Source organism: Canis lupus, chromosome 5, assembly GCF_048164855.1.
Source record: "Canis lupus baileyi chromosome 5, mCanLup2.hap1, whole genome shotgun sequence".
NCBI classification, from domain to species: domain Eukaryota; kingdom Metazoa; phylum Chordata; class Mammalia; order Carnivora; family Canidae; genus Canis; species Canis lupus.
In genome coordinates this window covers 40,210,152-40,223,880 of record NC_132842.1, presented here as the reverse complement: position 1 = coordinate 40,223,880, position 13,729 = coordinate 40,210,152, and the positions used below count along the sequence as shown (strand labels likewise).

The window sequence follows — 13,729 nt, the reverse complement described above, 5'->3', positions numbered from 1 at the left end:
CCATGCTTAAAATGGAATTTAGTATCCTTAATGTTAAATAATAAAAATAATTTTTTGTTAATATATCCCCTTCTTTTCACATCTTGGTGTCTCTCACCATTTATTGACCCGACACACTATAGAGAGGACTGGTGATGTCAGAACTGGGATAATTTATAAAGTCACCTACTTTAAGTCTCTCCTTTATAGAGAAGAAAACTGAGACCTCAGATGCCACAGCTTAATAAGGACTAGCAGGTAAACAAAGGAAGAAAAAACATAGTCTATCTCCTACCTCCCAGCTGATGCTCTTTCTACATGGCATCTCTGATAAGGTCACAGATTTGAAAGAGAGATTTCTCTTGTCTTAGGAAAATGAAGTACAGCATAAGGAATCGCAAAGAACATGAATGGTAAAGTAAAATTATTCTGGGTTTCACTCTGTTTGCCACTTATTGGATGGGAACTCTGAGCAAATGACAACCTTTTGGACTCTTTGCTTTCTCACTTAAATTGGTGAGTGTACCTCATGAGGATTCTGTAAAAATGTGAAATAAAGAATGTAATATCCTTAGCATAGCATTTGCTACATTAAGAATTATTGCTACATATTCACTAAGAATAATACAAATAAGAGTAAGGGGTTTGGGCATCATAATAGGGTCAAGGAGGTCAAGGGAACAGGAAGTCTTCCTGGCTTTTCCCAATTCCCTTCAGCATTGTGGTCACTCTTAGAACAGGAATTAGCTTCTGCCATGGGAAAACACTCATGTGTCACGTCTTCCTCCTGCTCCAGTAGTTATCAGAAAAAAAAAAAAACACAAATATTTTTCTTAACCTCTCCCTTCAGCTTTTCCAAGTTCTAGTTCCTTCTCCACTCCAAATAAATATTCTCCTCAGGGAACACCCACACAGTACTGCCACGTGCTCGGCTTCTGGCCCGATTCTGTTTTTGAAGTGCATGAGCACCCCTGAACACCATGCATCCAGGGCTGAGACATCCATCAAAATCTCTTTTCAGTGACTGTGGCTGCCTCCAAGGTCTGTTCGCTGTTCTGGTGAATTAACTTACACCCACAGCTAAACCTAATCCTGCCAAGTTCTTCAAGGAATTTAGGGCTCCATGAGTTTAGCTCTCTAATCTCTACACACTGCAATGTTACATGCAACCAGATACAGTGTGCACAATTTTACAGTATATTCCATCTGACTGCTTCTACTTCAGCTGCTGTGCTATCCAGAATGCTCTGACCTGTCGTTTCAGTTCAGGTGGGCATCTCCTTGTTGGCTAAATATTTCTGCTGGATAAGCTGGCTGTAGAGTGATTTCTCTGTAGAAAAAAATAAATGTCTTAAGTTTTATGATACATACAGAGATAAAGTTCTATAAGGATTCTTTTTTTAATGTCCCCAAAAGGAAGTTAAAACTTTCAGTTTGGATATTAAAAACAACAAACTCAGGCAAACCTCTCGGGTCCCCTCCTTCCTTGGGAGCTTTGTATTATCACTTTGTTATCACTCAATAAACCTTGCTTTGATGCTCAAGAAAAATAATAAAAATTAAAAGAAAAACTCATTTGTATTATGCCCATGACACTGTGCTTACCAGAAGTACTTACAGTGACTTCACAAAGTCCCTTAACTTTGGTAGCTGCTGTCTGCTACTTTTTCTTTCATCCTTCTCTCATGTCTGAATTCTCTAATTTTATACTTTTTGTTTTTTCTTGATGCAGACTGACATATATAGATACTTTATGTAGAAGGCTATGGTTAAGAGTTCTATTTTGTGGTCAGATAAACTTGGTTTGAGTTCCAGCTTCTCTGTATGTTTTGTGAGTTTGTGAAAAATGCTTAGTCTTGCCTCAGTTTTCTCACTTGTGAAGAGATATTATAGTAGTACCTACTTAAAAGCTAGGAGGAGTAAATTCTGCATGTAAAATACATATACAAAGACTTTGTACCATTCTCTTCGTGGAGTATGACCTATATATATATACTATAACACCTAGCCTACTGGGGTTGACATGATAAAACTCTAGCAATCAGAGGAGTGAAAATTTGGAAGTTACATTTGTTAATCACCACTAGCACTTGACAGATGTTATCTCAGTTTTCACAACTCTAAAAGTTAAGTATTTTTTCAAAATATTTTATTTATTTACTTATTTGGGAGAAAGAGAGAATGAGTGGGAAGAGAGAGTGAGGAAAGGAGGATTCTCTGCTGAGCAGGGAGCCCAACTTGGGGCTCGATCCCAGGACCGTGGAATCATGACCTGAGTGGAAGGCAGACACTTAACCAACTGAGCCACCCAGGTGCCCTTAAAACTTAGGTATTATATTCTTTTCACAGTTGAGGTAATTGAGGTTCAGAGAATTTTAATAACTTCCCAAGATCACTCAGTGAATAGGCATGGAGGGAATATTTGAACTAGGTTATGTTAAAAGTTATCTTTAACTTTTATTACTTTTTTAGTTTGAAAATTTAGATACATAGGTAAACTGGTAGGCCATAGTTGTGTTTTGGTTGGTTGAGTAAGGATTTTTTCAATGATCTCAGATTAAAATATTAGAACAAAAATGAACATCTAGCATCTTTGGGTTCCATTCCTATTTGGAGACAATTGCCTAAAACTCAGAGTCAGTGTCTTTTCCAAGTAGACATGCATCTCTACCAACCCCTACTGCTTCACAAATTTCTATCATCTGCTTGGCTTCCACTGTGTATAACTTCCTGCTTGCTTAGGAAGAGGTAAGGTATACAATGTATATTATTTTTCTTAGTGTGGCAGAGCAATCTAACCTTATGTACACTGAATGAATATCAAACTAGGCACACTATATGCATTATCTGCCTTTCAATCAAAGGAGACATTAATTAATATTTACTGATTATATGTTTATATATTACCCTATACAGTTGATTCACACATAAATATTAAATATTTTAGATGCACTGAATTACAGGAACAGAAGATGGCAGAGTAGGAGGATCCTGAGCTTATCTTTTCACATGAACACACCAAGGTAATGGCTACATCTATACAACAAATTCTGAAAATGACCCGAACTGGTAGAATGGATCTTCCACAGTTAGTCATAGAGAGAAGGCCGCATCAAAGTGGGTAGGAGAGGCAGAGACATGGTTGGTAAAAAAAATTCCTGGGTCAACTAATCACAAAAAGGAGGGACATCACAAGCACAAAGGAACAAGGGGATGAGATCCCACACCAGGCACCTCTAGTCCTGGGTAATCACACGGGGAAAAGTCCCCATAACATTTGCCTTTGAAAACCAGTGGGGCTTAACTCCCAGAGTTTAAAAATCAGTGAGCTTAATTTCAGGAGAACCAGAGGGGGACACAAAACCAAGTCTCTACCCTTACAGAGTCAGCACACTAGATAACTCATCCCAACACACAGCAGAGGAGCAGCAGTTTGAAAAGCACCTGGGTTATCTGTGAAGGAGATTTATTAACCAATCTTGGATTGTATGCTGGAGCAGCAGAAAACTGTAGGAGATTTTTCCAGGAACAAAAGTGCTGGCAGGTGCCATTTCTTTTCCCCTGCTCCAGACTAGACAGCTGGATGCTTAAGAAAGTCAGTATTGAAACTCTCCATGTACCTGGTTCTCATTACTAGGAAGCATTACAGTATGACACCATGCAACCTCTTCTACACAAGGTCAGTACTTTTAAGACCAAAAGATTTAGCTATCTTACCTCATTCACAAAAACAAGCAGACTTTTAGATGAAATTAGGAGAGGAAGGAATATATCCCTAAAGAAAAAAAAAATACAAAACTACAGCAAAAGAGCTAAATGGAATGGAGCTAAGCAATATACCTGAAAGAATTCAAAGTACTGCTCAATAAAAGTACACAATAGACTAGAAAAAAGAATTGATGAGCTCAGTAAGAACTTCAACAAAGAAAGAAAATATAAAAAGGAACCAGTCAGAGCTGAAGTATTCAGTTAATGAAATGAAAATACACTAGAGGGAATTAACAGGAGATCAAACAATGCAGACAGTGGATTAGCAATCTAGAAGACAAGGTACATGAGAGCAAAAAAAACTGAACATCAATCCATCAATCAGTCGAATATGTTAAGGGAACTCTGCAACATCATTAAGTGTAACAACATTTGCATTATAGAGATCTCAAAAGGAGAAGAGAGAAAGGGGGGCAGAAAAGTTATTTGAGGAAATGATAGTCCAGAAAGGACAATTTTTGTTTTAGGTTTTATTTCTTTATTTAGGGAGAGGGAGCATGAGTGGGGGGGAATAGCAGAGAGAAGAGGGAGAGAGTGAATCTCAAGCGCACACTCCCTGCTGAGCACAGAGCCCAGCATGAGCTAAATCTCATGACCCTGATATGATCTGAGTCAAAAATCAAGGGTCAGATACTTAACTGACTGAGCCATCCAAGCTCCCCAGGACAGAGAATTTCTAACAAGATAAACCCAAGGAGGTCCACACCAAGACATGTTAATTAAGTTGCAAAAAATAATGATAAAAAGAGAATTTTAACAGAAGCAAGAGAAAAGAAAATAGTTACATACAAAGGAAACCCCTTAAGGCTATCAGCTCATTTCTCAGCAGAAACGTTGAAGGTCAGAAAAGAGTGGCATGATAATTTAGAATTGAAGGAGAAAGAAGGAGTTTCTCTTCTTCTCTGGACAAAGAAAAATTAAAGGATTTCGTCACCACTGAACCAGCCTTATAGGAAATGGCAAATAGAACTCACTAAGTGGAAAGATAAGGCCATATAAAAAGAAAATTATGAAAGGGAAAAAATTCACTGGTAAAAGTAAACATATACAAAAGATAGAAAAATCAATTAAAAACAGTATGTGGATTAAAACATAAAAGCAATAATAAAATTAATTCTATTTATAAAAATTAGTCATGGATACACAAAATAAAAATATGTTAAATAAGATATCATATACAAAAACATGGGCAGGGGGAGTAATATTTAGTACACATAAATATGTTCAAACTTAAGCAACCATAAAATAATACACACTGCTATGCACATAATATGTTATATATGAACCCCATAGTAACCACAAATATAAAGCCAGCAATAGACACACACACACACACAAATCAAGAGAAAGCAAGCATGACATTAAACAAAGCCATCACACCATAAGGGAAGAAAGCATGAGAAGAAGAAAGAAGCAGAAAGAACTACAAAAACAAACAATACAATTAACAAAATAGCAAGAAGTATATACCTGCCAATCACACACACACAAATCAAGAGAAAGCAAGCATGACATTAAACAAAGCCATCACACCATAAGGGAAGAAAGCATGAGAAGAAGAAAGAAGCAGAAAGAACTACAAAAACAAACAATACAATTAACAAAATAGCAAGAAGTATATACCTGCCAATAAGTATTTCTTTTAAAAGCATTATTTATTTATTCTAGAGAGTGAGGAAGGGCTGAAGGAGAAAACAGAATCCTAAAGCAGACTCCCTGCTGAGGGTGGAGTCTAGTGCAGAGCTCAATCCCAGGGCCCTGAGATCATGACCTCAGCCAAAATCAAGCATTGGCCCCTTAACCAACTGAGCCACCAGGTGCTCCCCAATAAGTATTTTAAATGTAAATGGACTAAATGCTCAAAAGACATAGGGTGATTGAATGGATAAAAAAACCCCAACATCCTACTGTATACCAACTACAAGAGATTCACTTCAGATGAAAGCACATACTTACTTACTGAAAGTGAAAAGATTGAAAAATATATCCCATGCAAATGAAAGAGAAAAAAGCACCAGGGTAGCAATGCTTATATAAGATAAAACAAACTTTAAAATAAAAACTGCAGCAAAAGACAAAGAAAGGCATTACATGGCGATAAAGGGGTCAATCCAACAAGAGGATGTAACAATTATAAATATCTATACACCCAAGATAGGAACATCTAAATATATAAAGCAAATATTAATAGATATAAAAGATATATTGACAGTAATACAATAGGAGGGGACTTTAAAGCCCCACCTACATCAGTGGATAGATCATCCAGACAGAAAATCAACAAGGAAACATTGGCTTTGAATGATACATCAAACCAGATGGACCTAACAGATATGCATAGAATATTCATCTAAAAATAGCAAAACACAGGGGATCCCTGGGTGGCGCAGCGGTTTGGCGCCTGCCTTTGGCCCAGGGCGCGATCCTGGAGACCCGGGATCGAATCCCACGTCGGGCTCCCGGTGCATGGAGCCTGCTTCTCCCTCTGCCTGTGTCTCTGCCTCTCTCTCTCTCTGTGACTATCATGAATAAATAAATAAAATCTTTAAAAAAAAAAAAAAAAAAAAATAAAAAATAAAAATAGCAAAACACACATTCTTTTCAAGTTCGCATGGAACATTTTCCAGGATAGATCATGTTAGACCACAAAACAAGTCTCAATAAATTTAAGAAGATTAATATTATGTAAAGCATCATTTCTGACTTTGATGCTCTGAAAAAAAATGGGAGAAACAGAAACATATGGAGGCTAAAAACCTACTATTAATCAACCAATGGGTTAACAAATCAAAGAGGAAATGAAACAGTACATGTAGGCAAATAAAAACAAAACACTGTAGTCCAAAATCTTTATGGCACAGCAAAAGCAGTTCTAAATGGGAAGTTTATAGTGATGCAGACCTGCCTCAAGAAACTAGAAGAAAAAAAAATCAAACAATCTAATTTTACATCTAAGCAAAAGAAAAACAACTAAAAACAAAGCCTGAAGCTTGCCAGAAGAAGGAAGAATAAAGATTAAATCAGAAATAAATAAAATACAGATTAAAAAAAAAAAGTAGAAAAGATCAATGAAATCCAGAGCTGGGCCTTTTAAAAGATAAATAAAAATAGTAAATATTTATTCAGACTCAGCGGGTGGGGGTGGGGAGAAGGAGAGAGAGGGAGAGGGAGCGAGAGACAGAGACAGAGAGAGGACACCAATAAATAAAATCAAAATGAAGGAATAACAACTATGACACTACATAAATACAAAGAAAATACTATTCAAAATTATATGACAACAAATTGGACAACCTAGAAGAAATGAGTAAATTCCTAGAAATACACAATCTCCCAAAAGTGAATCAGGAAGAAATACAAAATTTGAACAGACCAATTACTAGAAAGAAAATTGAATTGGTAATCAAAAATCTCCATCAAACAAAAGTCCAGGCCAGATGCCTTCACAGGTGAATTCTACCAAACATTTAAATAAGAGTTAATACCTATTATCAAACGATTGGAAAAATTAATACTAATTCTTCAGCTAAAATGTCCATACTATCCAAATCAATCTACAGATTTAATGCAATCTCTATCAAAATACTAATATCATTTTTCACAGAACTAGAACAAAAAAATCCTAAAATGGGTATGGAAACACAAAAGACCTTGAATAACCAAAGCTCTTGAAAAAGAAGAACAAAGCTGGGGGTATCACTATCCCAAATTTCAAAATAAATTTCAAATCTGCAGTAATCAAGACAGTATAGTACTGGCACAAAAATAGATACAAAAATTAATGAAACAGGATAGAAAGTCCACAAATAAACCTATGCCTATATGGTCAATTATTCTACAATGAACAAGGCAAGAATATACAAAGGAGAAAAAGCAGTCTTTTCAATAAATGATGTTGGGAAAATTGGACAGCCACATGCAAAAGAATGGCAACAAAACAAAATAACTCAATAAACTCAAAATGGATTAAAAACTTAAATGTGAGACCTGAAAACATAAAACTCCTAAAAGGAAAAGCAGGCAATAATCTCTTGGATATTGGCCTGAGAAATGATGCTTATAGACCTGTTTCTTGATACAAGGGAAACAAAAGCAAAAATAAACTATAATGACAATACCAAAATCATAAGCTTTTGCATGATAAAGAGAAGTCATCAACAAATGAAAAGGGCAGCCTACTGAATGAGGAAAGACATTTGCACATGGCATACCTGATAAAGGATTAATATCCAGAATTTATGAAGAACTTTTGCAACTCATAACCAGACCGCAAATAACCTAGTTAAAAATGAGCAGAACAATCTGAATAGACATCTTCCCAGGTAAGACATACAATTGGGCAACAGACACAGAACAAAATGCTCAACATCACTCATCAAGAAAATGCAAATCAAAACCACAATGAGATACCCCACAGTAGTTGCAATAGCTAGTATCAAAAAACAAAAAAATAACAACTGTTCATGAGGACATGGAGAAGATGAAACTCTTGTACGCTGTTGGTTAATGTAAATTGGTGCAACTACTATGGGAAATAGTAAGGAGGATTCTCAGAATTGAAAAATAGAAATGCTGCATGACTTAGGAATTCCACTAATGAATAATTATCCAAAGAAAATGAAAACACTAATTGGAAAATATACATGCACTCCTTTGTTTATTGCAGCATTATTTAGAATAGCCTAGAAAGTAACCTAAGTATCCCTCAAAAAATGAAAGAATATGTGAGATCTATCTATATCATTTATAACTATTTAATGGAACATTACTCAGCCATATTTAAAAAATTGAGATCTTGCCATTTCTGACAGTATGAATGGACCTCGAGAGTATTATGCCAAACAAAATAAGTCAGACAAAGACAGGCATATACATGATTTCACTTATATGCAGAATCAGAAAAACAAAACAAAGGAGGAAACAAAAAATTAACAGACTTAAATACAAAGAACAGACTGGTGGGAGGAGAAAAAGGCAAGGGAATAGGTGAAAGGGATTAAGAGGTACAAACTTCCAGTTACATAATAAATGTTCTGGAGATGAAAAGGACAGCATAGGACATACAACCAATTATATGGTAGGAACATTTTTTTTTATGTGATTACACTTATCGTGGTTAGCACTGAGTAATGTATTGAATTGTTAAATGCCTTGCTAGGACCTATAAAGGCCAACAGAATTGAGTTGCCCTCTGACCTCACCTTAACTCTCATACTTCATCCTCCACTGCTTTTCTATTTGTTCACTCTCTCCAGGTTTCCTGGCTATTCCCATGCACTTGGTCTACAGACACTTCAGAGCCTCTGAATTTGACATCTCCTCTGCTCTAAACACTCTTCCCTACATTATCTACATGGTATCCCTCTCACAAGTTTTTACTCAAAAACACCTTCTTTGAGGGCACCTTTGTGGCTCAGTGGTTGAGCATCTGCCTTCAGCTCAGGTCGTGATTTGGGGTCCTGGGATCAAATCCCACATCAGGCTCCAGGCAAGGAGCCTTCTTTTTTTTTTTTTTTTCATTTGAAAAATGTTTTTATTTTTTATTGGTGTTCAATTTGCCAACATATAAAATAACATCCAGTGCTCATTCCATCAAGTGCCCCCCTCAGTGCGCGTCACCCAGTCACCCCCACCCCCCGCCCACCTCCCTTTCTACCACCCCTTGTTCGTTTCCCTGAGTTAGGAGTCTCTCACATTCTGTCTCCTGGAGGGAGCCTTCTTCTCCTTCTGCCTATGTTTCTGCCTCTCTCTGTGTGTCTCCCATGAATAAGTAAATAAAATCATAAAAAAATTCCTCTCAGAAGATTTTCTTAGGTATTCTTCTAAAATATCCACCCATTTCCCAGCTGTTCGTATTTCACTTCCTTGCTTGGTTTTTCTCCTAAACTCATGACAATTTTAAACAAATGCTATAGTTTTCTTTATTCTGTTATTTTTTATCCATGCCCTTCTGGCTCTTTGAGGCCAGAAATATTATTATTTACTGCTGTTCTCTAGCCTTTAGAATAGCACCTGACACAGGGCAGGCCTTCATGAAATACTTGTTAAATGAATGAGTGAATGCTTAAATAAGATAATGTATGCCAAGCCCTTAGAGCAGTGTGTGACACTGATTGACACATTTTTCTTGATTTAGACAATGGAAAAGAGAGTAAGAACAACCCTTTCTCCTTACTCTCTTGCTCCTAAACTCCAAGGCTCCATATCTTAAGTGTGCTGTCCAAACTAGAATGTAGCCGAAATGTAATCTGCTAAACTTTCTTCCCCAAGTCCATTTTGGAAAGACATGTCATTCATAGTATCATGGGAGATCTTCTGTCCAAAGCCAAGTGCTTAATGGCTCATTTTTCCTTCCACTGTGAAATGAAAACCAAAATAAATCAAAGTAGCAACCTAACAGTCCAGAACAGCCTTAGACTAAAAGTGTAAATAAATGTGCTCAGTGATAAAAGGAAAAAAAAAAGTTTAGATACAGAAACATATTTCAATTCCTGGTTCCTAGGGATTTTGTGTAAGCAAAACTAAAGCAAGTTTTATACAAAACTTACTTCAAGATGCTCCTTTATTTATTACTCATAACTGCCAAAAAGTAAAATAAGCATTTACTAAACTTTGTAAGCCCAGAAGAATCAACTGCATATTTATTTATTTTCATTCAATAACTTGTCAAAAAAGTCAAGACATCAGCAATGAACAAGTAAAGTTTAGACACAAAGCAATTTAGCCTAGAGTGCTTTCTGGTTTATTTCTGTGTTGACTGGGACCATAGACAAGTGAAGAACAGGGTCACATCTTCGATAGATATATGGGAATTTGAATGTGTTAACAAAAACTCTCTTGCACTACTGTACAAATACCATTTGTTTTTCTTACATGCATCAGAACATATTTGCACAAATTGTTTTTTTTTTTCCCAGGACAAATTTTGTCGTTTAAAAGAAGATACGGGATAGGAAGATCCAAAACCACAAAGCTTTCTGGGCTCTTCTGATGGTGCACACAACTTCCCCAGAAGTTACATGAATCTTCAACCAAGGGTTATTTATCATCATGCTTCAAGATATAGAAGGTTCCTAATTCTACCTTCTCAGTAAGTTCTCATAAGCCTAAAGACTCCAGATGGACTTTCAGTAAACATGCTCCCTGACAGACTTTTGATGGAAGAATTTTTCTTTGCTTTTTGCATTATCATTTGTAAACTTTGATTCCAGAACATTGCCAGATCATTGCAACCAATGCAGTTATCCATCTGAAAGTTGAAAGTATGGTGATGGCTTAGTAAAGAGAATTCTAAATACATACACAGAGGCATACTCTTCATCCTTCCATTATCCACTCGCAGCTTCAGGCTTGTCCCTTCACCCATTCCTCTCCTTTGAGAGTTGGGGTCCAGAAAGGCACACATTTTCAGCTACTCTATTATGCTTCATTTTCCAGAGGGACAGGTCCAGTGCTTTAATTAGAGAGCATATTTTCCTTCTTAATATTTTCCCTCTTCTGCTCTTGACATTAATGTTTTAAAGCCATGTGAGGATCATTTGCTGGCCAAGTGATCACATTCAGAGGATGTCCTAGCAATAATTCACACTATTGCCATCTCTGTGTTTACCATGGGTAATCTATTCCAGCTATATTTCCCTTTCCCCAAGAAACCTAGAGCTAAGCAATCTTTTTATGTTTCTCCTTCCACTCTATCATCTCCACATGACACATTTGCTATGAGGTCCCCTATGAGGGGTGTGTATGTGTATGTGTGTGTGTGTGTGTGTGTGTGCACGCACACACACACCAGACCTTCAATCTGTAACTATGGACTTCAGGACAAATCCTAGCATAGTTAAGACATTTGATTCACGTACTAATCTGAAAATGAATTGCCTTCCTTGTGTCCCAGATTTTTGTGTATGAGCATAGAAAGTATAATAGACCTCATGAATCCAAAACAAAAGAAAAAATAGCTATTTACTTTGCTCTTCTTATGAGTAGCCACTCTGAGAGCTTTGTGTAGCATGCCATTTTGCTTTCACATCAGTCATTAGAGTTATTATTACTTTATACTACAGATGAGAAAATGGAGTCTTAGGGTCACAGAGCTAGTAAGTGGCAGAGGCCATGTCTGTCTGAATTCAGATTCACATTCTAGAAACACAATTTAGTATAGGAGTTGGTAAACTTATTGTATAGATAGCTAGATAAATATTTTAAGCTTTCAGGCCACATATGGTTTTTCTTCCATTCTCTTCTGTCTCTTTTTTAAAACAACTCTTTTAAAATGTAAAAACCATTCTTAGTTTAGAGGCCATACAAAAACTAGCCAAAGGCTGAGTTTGTTCTGCAGTCCATAGTTACAGTTTGAAACTGATTCTTTTTGTAGACGTGAATACCAGGATGACCTTCTCCATATCAGTGTACCCCTGCCAACATGTCACCAAACTTCAGTTCTTGCCTTTGGGAAGTCCAGTATCTACCCTGACATCATGTACATCTGATAAAATAGTGAGGAACTCAGAGGGATTTGTAAATTTCCTGGATTGGTTACTCTAGTGGACATTGCTATGCTTTACCTCCCAGCTTCCATTATCCTTTCTACTCTCATGTACTTTAATAATCTTTTGTGAATTTTTTTCTCCTCTTTCAGGGCACTCTTGATGGTTTCACTATTCAAGACACCATGCTTCATCACGTGGACTTTACCTTCTAGAACTCCAAATCATATAATAATACTACTTAATATTTGTTAGTGTGCACTGGCATCGATCTAAGCCCTATGGGGTCGCCCAACAACTCCATAAACTGGATGCTATTGTCATCTCAATCTTACAAATGAAACAAATATTCCAAGGAGCCAAAGTTAAGTGAGGACACAGAATTCAAATTCTGATGTGTCTTCTGCGAAAGCATACTCTAGCATTAGGCTCTACTGTTTCCTGACATATATAAACTCAGGAGCACAAACACTGATTAAGGGTGATCTACCCCAGCAGCGGTTTCCTGAAGAAATGGTTTATTCCTTCCTGCTACCTAGATCTACAGGGCTACCAGGGTTTTAATTTTTTTTTGGTTGATTTCATTTGCATGACTGCACTGTAGTCTAATAAATTGGCTTTTTGACATCTATCTGGAGTCACTTTTTGTTTTTTATTATCAAAATAAGAACTGTTTCTTCATATTTTTCATATGCATTCAACTTTCAAGAGGATAGTCCTCTTAAGGTCTGAACACATTTGTTTGTTTTAAATCTGTTTTAAAGGTTACTTTAGACTGTGCTAATGTCTTACCATGGGCTCTTTCTATTATGGGGGGAGCCACTACATTCCCGGTGTGCAAAGTCCTGCTATTCAGGGCAGGGTCAGAGCTCTGCTACACAACGCAGAAGGAGTTGATACTTTAGTTCTCTCCGTGAATCCCTTTCTGGGTCAAAGAAATTGTTTGATTTTCCTAACTTGAAAACCATAAGTTTGTTTCAGCCTTGACCTCCTTACAAAGTCCCAGCAGAAGCTCACATCTTGTCATTCATGGGCTGCTATCAGTATACTCAGACATTCCAACTAGAATATTACACTTCAAGTGGCCAACCTAAGGAATGAAAATTAATTGTATCTTCAATGAAGGGATGTTGTTTTCTCTATCTCAATATTTATGACTAAAAAAACATATCTGGGGACACCTGGATGGCTCAGAGGTTGAGTGTCTGCCTTTGGCTCAGGGCATGATCCTGGAGTCCTGGGATTGAGTCCCACATCAGACTCCCTGCAAGGAGCCTGCTTTTCCCTCTGCCTGTGTCCCTCATGAATAAATAAATAAAATCTTAAAACACAACAAAACAAAAAAACATATCCATTATAAATAGGTTAAAGAAACTTTAGTGGACATCAAGTACTCTTATATATTTTTAATAGCCTTTGTGTCCCTTCCTTTTAGGTCTCCTCCTCCATTCCATGTGCTACTGATAAGGGTATCAATTCAGGGTTCTAGTTTTCAG

General features: G+C 36.8%; 1 long non-coding RNA gene across 1 annotated transcript in view; it reads left to right on the top strand.

Moving 5' to 3' along the window:
* Positions 1-12,824, top strand: part of LOC140632948 (uncharacterized) — a 43,851-nt gene extending 31,027 nt beyond the window's left edge. The window contains exons 5-6 of the long non-coding RNA XR_012030595.1: positions 10,665-10,837; positions 12,386-12,824. This is a non-coding gene — a long non-coding RNA (uncharacterized lncRNA). The remainder of the gene's footprint in view (positions 1-10,664; positions 10,838-12,385) is intronic.
* Positions 12,825-13,729: the final 905 nt, after the last annotated feature.